General features: G+C 37.2%; 1 pseudogene; it reads right to left on the reverse strand.

Annotated features, from left to right (window-relative positions):
• Window positions 1-608: 608 nt before the first annotated feature.
• On the reverse strand, window positions 609-8,332 carry LOC140247037 (uncharacterized; annotated as a pseudogene).
• Between the last annotated feature and the right edge of the window lie 1,403 nt (window positions 8,333-9,735).

Raw genomic sequence — 9,735 nt, forward strand, 5'->3', positions numbered from 1 at the left:
AATGACTTAACTTTCATTCTTTCTAAGCTGCCATGATGGATACTGTACATTTGAAGCCATGAATAAAGATTTTCTTTTACAGCTTTAAACCAGACCACATGCATGGCAGACATAATTCATGATCATTCTGTTGGGTAAAACTCAATTAGAAATAACAAGCAAAAAATTTACTTAGCCACACGTCTGTCTCACATTATTGTTTGTTTGTTTTTTATATAATATATGTTCAGGACTCTGAAACAGATGCAAATTAATTTTCTACACAGAAACATCTACACACACAAACATGGATTGTACTTGTTCACACAAATGATAAAGGTGTATTGTCCTACAGACCCCTACAGACTTAAATGATATTCAAGTACATGTAGTACTATGAATATCATTTCACTTCCAATTATATATGCTGACATTTTAGTGTGCATAATATTATGATTTCCTCATGATATGAGATCCCAGTACATAGAAGAGAAAAAAAAAGTGAGTCTTGAGACAATGCTGCATTAAAATGCAGCAATAAGCAGCAATATTTATTTCAAAATCAATCAATATCTCACATCCAAAAATAAAAGAAAAGGAATGAACATGTCCTTAAATACAATGGTCAAATTTCATGAAAAACTTTTAAATTTACAGAATGATCAAGATGTCTGTGGTACTGTAAAATGAATATTGATTTAAATTCATTGATAATGAACATGTCCTTTAATACAATGGTTACATTTCCTCGAAAATTTTTAAATGTATAAATCAAGATGTCTTTGGTAAAATAAATATTGATCTAAATTAATTGTCAAACCGATTTTAACATGAGAAAATTGTACACAATACAGTTTATATTGAAATACATTCTGAAACATTCATTAGATGGAAATGGCTTAAAGCAGAGGGCCAACTTCCTCCTAATACATGTATTAGTGAATCTCTGATAACGCAGGTCTTAGGGCTAAAAAAAAAATAAAAAATCAGTATGATATGAGTTGTTATTATGTGCATGTTTGTGATTGTACTTTCATTTTGATATAACAGTAATATCTACGCAGTGGTCCTACAGAAATCAAATCACATTTTGAAGGAGGAATAAAGCTTTTACATGTATATACATCTTTCACATGAAAAAATATGACAATTATTGTTAAAGAAATATCAAAGCTTATTACGATATCATAGAATATTTAATAGCTATAGAATAGACAAATCATAACGTGGCGAATTGTGGTGGGGAGATAGTGCTGAGTGATAAATCATCAAAAATTTGAATACATAGACTAAATTGCTTTTGCATGCACAAACAACTGTAGGCACCATAGGCAAGCAATAATAAGTGAGAAGTTGGTCAGAGCTGACATTTTTCTGGGATGGATCTGATGGTGCTTCATTGTTCAATTCTGGTACAAAGTGTGTATTGGTATCTCTTGAATGCAGTCCATGTCCTTGGTGATGCCAACTGGAAATGAAGAAAACAAAAAGAAAAACAAGATACACATGGTGCATAAATATTACATTTGTATTATCATGTTTATTTAAAGACTGAATTTATCATTTCTTTGAAAGGACAAGATGTCATCCAGATTACAACTCGTGGTGGATCCATGTGTGGACATATGGGGTGTAAGATGCCCTTATCGTTTTTGTTTTTTTAAACAAAAAATCAACAGAAAAAACTGGAGGACGTGCGTGTGGTTCCCCCCCCCCTACACACACACACTTTACAGAATTCCTGGACCTAGCCCTGACAACTGCAAAAAAAAAAAAAAAAAGACTAGAAATGTCGCTTTGGCGACTGGTATGCCTCCGCCATAATGCATGATTTTCCCAATAGGTCTAGATAGTACATGTGGACAATGTGTGATTACATTTTCACAAAATTGGCAAAATATTGAAATGACAAGTTTGTCACAAATGTGTTGAATGTTCACCTTCCTTGACCTAGGTTTAATTGGATGAATAGGAGAGCATGTATCTAGGGATTTAAGGACTTTAACTTGACTTTGACCCATTCATACATTTAGGCATTGAGTAATTTTCAAGATACAGGTGTGGAGAAAAAGTGCAATTTCTGAATTGAATAGTAAATTGTTACCATTTTCATCTGGCCCTTGACCCTAAAATTCATAAGATAATCACTTTCAGGTAGAACATGCATAATAAGTACTAAGTTTCAAGATAACTTGAGCCACCTCGAGATATGGAGGAAAAAGTTAGTTCAGCACTTTCACTTGATCTTTGACCTTTTGACCTTTGAGGCAAAAAAAGAAGAAAAAAAAAACTTTCCAGAGAATTTCTATTAGGTTACACATGCATACACCAAGTGTAAAAAAATAATAACCCTGCTGGCATTGCATAAATATGAGGGAAATAGTAAAATTTTGAAGTGTTGCACTTGACCTTTGACCCCTGACCTTTGACCTCATGAACCCTACATTCTCTAGATAATCACTTCCAGTCAGTACATGTATATTCTATGTTCCATGAAGATACCTTGAACAATTTTCCAAGGCACGGAGAAAAAAAAGAAGTTTTGATATTTTTTACTTGACCTTTTGACCTTTGACCTTTGACCTCATGACCAAAACTTTCACCAGAGAATCTTAATTGGGTAATACATGTATACACTAAGTTTCAAGAAAATATCTTCAGGCATTCAATAGATATGGCGAAAATAGTGAAATTTCATGTATTTGACCCTGACCTTTTGACCTTTGACCTTTGACCTCATGACGCAAACTTTCACCAGAGAATCTTAATTGGGTAATACATGTATACACTAAGTTTCAAGAAAATATCTTCAGGCATTCAATAGATATGGTGGAAAAGTGAAATTTTATGTATTTGACCTTGACCTTTTGACCTTTGACCTTGAGCATGTGCACCCAAAAGTTGATAGGCACAACTTCACCCCCTAATACACATACATGCCAAGTTTCATTAGGATACCTCAACAGGTTTTGATAGTTACCTTGTCCACAAAATTCATTACGGACGGACGGAAGGACGGACGGACGGACGGAAGGACGGACGGACGGACGGACGGACGGACGGACAACCCGAAAACATAATGCCTCCGGCACCACTTCGTGGCGGAGGCATAAAAAAAAAGAAATAATGGTACATATCAGCCAGGATGCTACATTCTATGCTTGTGTATAGTTGATGTCATTCTTTTTATTTGTTATTATATGACAGCAATAGCATTATTTAATCTGGATTACTAATGCTTAATCCAACAAGATTGAATCAGCAATATCTGGCTGGGTTTCCCAATTAGATTAAGTGCTTTACAAACACTCACCAGTGAGAAGTTGGTCAGAGCTGACATTCTGTGGGATGGATCTGACAGTGCTTCATTGTTCAATACTAGCATTGGTATCTCTTGAATGCAGTCCATGTCCTTGGTGATGCCAACTGGAAATGAAGAAAACAAAAAGAAAAACAAATACACATGGTGCACAAATATTCCATTTGATTCCATCATATTTATTGAAAATTTGACTTTACAATTTCTTTGACTAAGATTAACCTTTTAATAGCACAATTTTCAGATAGCCCTTTGGAAATGTCCACAAACAAGAGTTTTTTTGCCCATCAGCAGAGATCGGACAGACTGGTGATCTGCATTAATGCGAAAGCAGTCAAACGGTACACGCATCCTCATTTGAGAATTGCTCATAGATTATCACTCTGCTTGGAAGGTCCAGGTACAATAATTGCCAGACAAGCTACATTCTCATGTACCTTCATGACAAGAAGGGTAACATGTCATCCAGATTGCAACAAGTGGTTAATTCATGTGGGGCACATCGGGTGTAAGATACCCTTTATTTTTGTCTTTTTTTTTAACAAAAGAAATAAACAGAAAAACTGGAGGACATGCACGTCCCCCTCCCCCCCCCCCCCAACTTTCACAGAATTCCTGGACCCACCCCTGACAACTGCAAAAAACACTGGTACATGGTAGCCAGGATGCTACATTCTTTGCTTGTGTGTAGTTTATGTCATCCTTTTTAATTGCTATTAAAGTGTATAAGACAGCAATAGAATCATTTAATCTTAATTACTAATGGATATTCCAACAAGATTAATGCAGCAATATCTGGTTGGGTTTTCCAACAAGATTAAGGCTTTACAAATACTCACCAGTGAGAAGTTGGTCAGAGCTGACATTTTGCTGGGATGGGTCTGATGGTGCTTCGTTGTTCAATTCTGGTACTTGTATCTCGTGAATGCTGTCCATGTCCTTGGTGATGCCAACTGGAAATGAAGAAAACAAAAAGAAAAACAAAATACAAATGGTGCATAGATATTACATTTTTTTAAAAACATATTTATTGAAAGATTGACTTTATCATTTCTTTCAAAGGACAAAATGTCTTCCAGATTACAACCCATGGTGGATCCATGCGGGGACACATGGGGTTTAAGATGCCCTTTTTAAAACTAAAAACAAGGAAAAGTAGAAATTACGCGGTGCGTAATATATGTCCCCGCTGGAAGTAGCATTTTGTAGCAAAATGTACAATATAGGTCTAAAATCAAGGTCAAAGGTCAAAGAAGTCAAAGGTCAAAATTCTGTGTAGAAGTTTTGAAGCGCTCACCTAGTGCCATCACATAAAGCAAACGGAATCAAAATCGGGTAAGAAATGGCGAAGGAGTAGCATTTTGTAGCAAAATGTACAAAAAATGTAGGTCAAAAATTAAGGTGAAAGGTCAAAGAAGTCAAAGGTCAAAATTCTGTGTAGAAGTTTTGAAGCCCTCACCTAGTGCCATCACATAAAGCAAACAGAATCGAAATCGGGTAAGAAATGGCGAAGGAGTAGCATTTTGTAGCAAAATGTACAAAACAGGTCAAAAATCAAGGTCAAAGGTCAAAGAAGTCAAAGGTCAAAATTCTGTGTAGAAGTTTTGAAGCCCTCACCTAGTGCCATCACATAAAGCAAACGGAATCGAAATCAGGTAAGAAATGGCGAAGGAGTAGCATTTTGTAGCAAAATGTACAATACAGGTCAAAAATCAAGGTCAAAGGTCAAAGAAGTCAAAGGTCAAAATTCTGTGTAGAAGTTTTGAAGCCCTCACCTAGTGCCATCACATAAAGCAAACGGAATCGAAATCGGGTTAGAAATGGCGAAGGAGTAGCATTTTGTAGCAAAATGTACAATAATTATAGGTCAAAGGTCAAGGTCAAAGGTCACGACTGAAATTCTGTGTAGAAATTTCAAAGCTCCCATGTAGTGCTATCATATAAAGCAAACAGAATCAAAACTGGCTCATAAATGACAGAGAAGTAGCAAATTGAAGATTTTGATCACACTCGGACGCACACACGGACGGACACACGGACAGACGGACGGACGGACGGACACACACACGTACGGAGCCCGTTTCATAGTCCCCTGCTCGAACTCGTTCAGCGGGGACAAAAAAATTAACAGAGAAAAACTGGGGGATGTGCGTGTGGTCCCCCCCCCCCCCCAATTTGCAGAATTCCTGGACCCACCCCTGACAACTGCAAAGAATACTGGTACATGGTAGCCAGGATGCTACATTCTATGCTTGTGTATAGTTGATGTTTTTCTTTTTATTTGCTATTATATGGCAACAAAAGCATCATTTAATCCGGATTACTAATTGATATTCCAACAAGATTGATTCAGCAATATCTCGTTGGGTTTCCCAACAAGGTTAAGGCTGTACTAACACTCACCAGTGAGAAGTTAGTAAGAGCTGACATTCTGCCGGGGTGAATCTGACGGTGCTCCTTCATTGTTCAATACTAGCACTGGTATCTCAGGAAGGCAGCTGATGTCTTTTTTGATGCCAACTGTAAATGAGGAAAACAAAATATACATAGCCCATGTTTATTTTATTGTTTCTATCAGATTTTTTTAAAGAATGAATTTATCTTTTTTTTTATATTAAGATTAACCTTTTAATACCACAATTTTCAGAAAGCCCTATTTAAATGTCCACAAACAAGAGGGTTTTTTTGCCCATCAGCAGAGATCGGACAGACTGGTGATCTGCATTAATGCGAAAGCAGTCAAACCGTATATGCATCCTCATTTGAGAATTGCTCATAGATTATCACTCTGCTTGGAAGGTCCAGGTACAATTGCCAGACAAGCTACATTCTCCAGTTGTGTGTTAGCCATTTGTTACAATATGACAAGAAGGATAACATGTCATCCAGATTGCAACCAGTGGTTGATTCATGTGGGGCACATCGGGTGTAAGATACCCTTTATTTTTGTCTTTTTTTTTAAACAAAAGAAATGAATATAAAAACTGGAGGACATACGTGTGGTTCCCCCCCCCCCCCAACTTCACAGAATTCCCGGACCCACCCCTGACAACTGCAAAAAAACACTGGTACATCGTTGCCAGGATACTACATTCTTTGCTTGTGTGTAGTTTATGTCATCCTTTTTAATTGCTATTAAAGTGTATAAGACGGCAATAGCATCATTTAATCTCAACTACTAATGGATATTCCAACAAGATTAATGCAGCAATATCTGGTTGGGTTTCCCAACAAGATTAAGGCTTTACAAACACTCACTAGTGAGAAGTTGGTCAGAGCTGACATTTTGCTGAGATGGATCTGATGGTGCTTCGTTGTTCAATTCTGGTATTGGTCTCGTGAATGCAGTACATGTCCTTGGTGATGCCAACTGGAAATGAAGAAAACAAAAAGAAAAAAAAAATACATATGGAGCATAGATATTACATTTTTTTTAATCATATTGAAAGATTGACTTTATCATTTCTTTGTAATCCAGATTACAACCCATTGTGGATCTGCGCAAGGACACATGGGGTTTAAGATGCCCTTTTTTATAACAAAAAATAAACAGAGAAAAACTGGAGATGTGCGTGTGGTTCCCACCCCCCAATTTACAGAATTCCTTGACCCATCCCTGACAACTGCAAAAAATACTGGTACATGGTAGCCAGGATGCTACATTCTTTGCTTGTGTATAGTTGCTGTCATTCTTTTTATTTGCTATTATGTCAGCAATAGCATAATTTAATCTGAATTACTAATTGATATTCCACCAAGATTGATTCAACCATATCTGCTTGGGTTTCTGAACAAGATTAAGGCTTTACAAACACTCACCATTGAGAAGTTGGTCAGAGCTGACATTCTGCTGGGATGGATCTAACGGTGCTCCTTCACTGTTCAATACTAGCTTTGGTATCTCTGGAATGCAGCTGATGTCCTTTTTGATGCCAACTATAAATGAGGAAAACAAAATATACATAGTGCATATATTTTTCACTGTTAATATATTTTTCAAAAAGTTTAATTTATATATTTTTTTTTTATTAAGATTAACCTTTTAATAACACATTTTTCAGATAGCCCTATGTAAATGTCCACAAACAAGAGTTTTATTTTTGCCCATCAGCAGAGATCGGATAGACTGGTGATCTGCATTAAATGCAAAATCAGTCAAGCGGTACATGCATCCTCTTTCCACAGTCAATTGCATGTGCTTATGAAGAATACAAAAACATCATTGGAAGTGGGGCACAAAAATAGCATTTGCTAATAGGCTTACAAACTCTTTTGTTACTATAGGGCACCCGAATGGGGTCAGCAAGTCAACATTTTTTTAAACTCAGCCTTGCTGGCTACACACATAGATCTTCAGTTTTGCAGCAAAACAAGGGCATTATGAAATTGGAAAAAGTAACTAACACAAAATACAAGCAGATGTGACACAGAAAAAGAAAAGATACTGATAGAAGGTTTAATCTGTTCCCATTTAAGTTTTTTTTTTTTTTTTTTTTTTTTTTTTTTGCAGGCATAACACTAATAAACATGAATTAAGGCTGCACAAGTACACGCTCATGTCTTTATTTTGAAAACATGGTATACCAGGTTGTGCTGTATACGAGTTGACACCATGAAAACCTAATATACCAGGCACTACTTAAATGCATTCATGCAGTATGGAGTAAGCTACTTCTAACATTGCAGCACAGTTATGAGGTTATTAGAGGCATTGAATAAACACACACGCTGTATACTGTCCATACTTTTTACTACAAGTATGTATTCATTTGTGTGCGCTCAATCTTACCTAATTTCGCCAGGTAAATGTTGTCATCATCGTCATAATCAGAAGTATCATCTTCGTCACTGCTGTCTGCGGTGCTTGTGTTTCCATCATCGCTACTGCTTTCAGAATTCTCTCCCCCATACACAGCAGTAACTGTGCATTTCCACAGTTTCCTGTGCCATCGCATTGACACACGAACTCCAAGTCGTGGGAAGCTGCCCTTCCTGAATTTCAGCTGATCAACATTATGCAGCTACGGTATTCCTCGTACCCATCTTTGTCCCAAAGGACTTCAACATCTGTTGGTTTCCCTGAGGACAAAGACCTGTATAAACAAAAACAAAAACATTCACTACAAGTGTATTAAAAAATATGTTTAATTTTAGCAGAAATGTTTTAAATACCTCAAGCCTATCTAGTGGTCTATTTATACATTGATCATTAAAATGCAAAAGCACAATTCAACTCTTATTATAAACAGATAGAGGGCGAAGATTCCCTGTGCTTATGGTACTGCAAAACTACTCTCTAGAATGTGTGAGCACCTTTTACCTAGGCTAGATGTGACAAGTGGAACATTGCATTTAGACCTCAATTTATATATTTTAATTGTAGTGGAACATCAGCGTATTACTATTAGATATCACAGGAGGGTCTTACTCAAGTACTGCCCTCTGGCCTGTTAACACACTAAAGCCTTCATTGCAGTGATTTCAATATTATGGGGACTTGGCACTCACAGCGACATAAAAATGCATGCGATAAAAACATACGTACTCAGTACCGGTACCGTACAAAGCATTTGCAGTTGGCTAGATCTCTGAACAACACACATGTATTTATGGGCCAGCATAATTTAATCCTACTCCTCGAGTCCTAGGAATACTAGTATCAAGTAAATTTACAGACGTTGGTTAAATTATTCATTTCTTTGTGTGTGTTTGCAGGCTTGGGGCTCAATTGGCCATAGATATATAAGTAAGTATAGAACCTATCATCAGAACTCTAGGACCCTACACTCAATGATGAACCAGCGATTAGCGGCTCTAAATTGTTTGCTGTGACTACGTAATTTGTTAGACTCGTCTACGCCTACGGTCTAACTGTTAGTAATCTCGTACTTTTTGTGGTAATTCCCAAACAACTCACCCTGAACCAAGTGTTAACAGTTTGGCACTGTCCACACCCACTACGTATGAGGTCCATATATGGACCATAAGCACATACAGCCAACTCAACGAGATCATTGTGAACGTTGTTTTTCTGGACTAAAGGGTCTATGATAAACCCTACTATAGTAATAGAATATCCCTTTGTACCCACATATTTATCTATACACAGCACAGGACTACACCTAACAACAAAACGAAATATTTTGGAAAACCCACGACAATCTGCGTATTTAACTTGACAAGTGACAATCTTACGGATAGAACTTGCTTGGGTCTGTTCATTTAATTTGAAATTGCATGATTTCATAGCTACACATTATAAAACTCACCGGTCCTGGGGAGGGTCCGGTTGACGCTCCATCGTCTGCTTCTGCCAGTTCTGGCGATACGACACCTTCTCTGAACGCGACTCGAAGATTCGCGCCCACCCGAACCGACGTATAGCGATACGTCGGTTCGGATGAACGCCTTCAGCCAATTCGCGTTCAGGCAAAATG

Source organism: Diadema setosum, chromosome 3 (genome assembly GCF_964275005.1).
Source record: "Diadema setosum chromosome 3, eeDiaSeto1, whole genome shotgun sequence".
Lineage (NCBI taxonomy): Eukaryota > Metazoa > Echinodermata > Echinoidea > Diadematoida > Diadematidae > Diadema > Diadema setosum.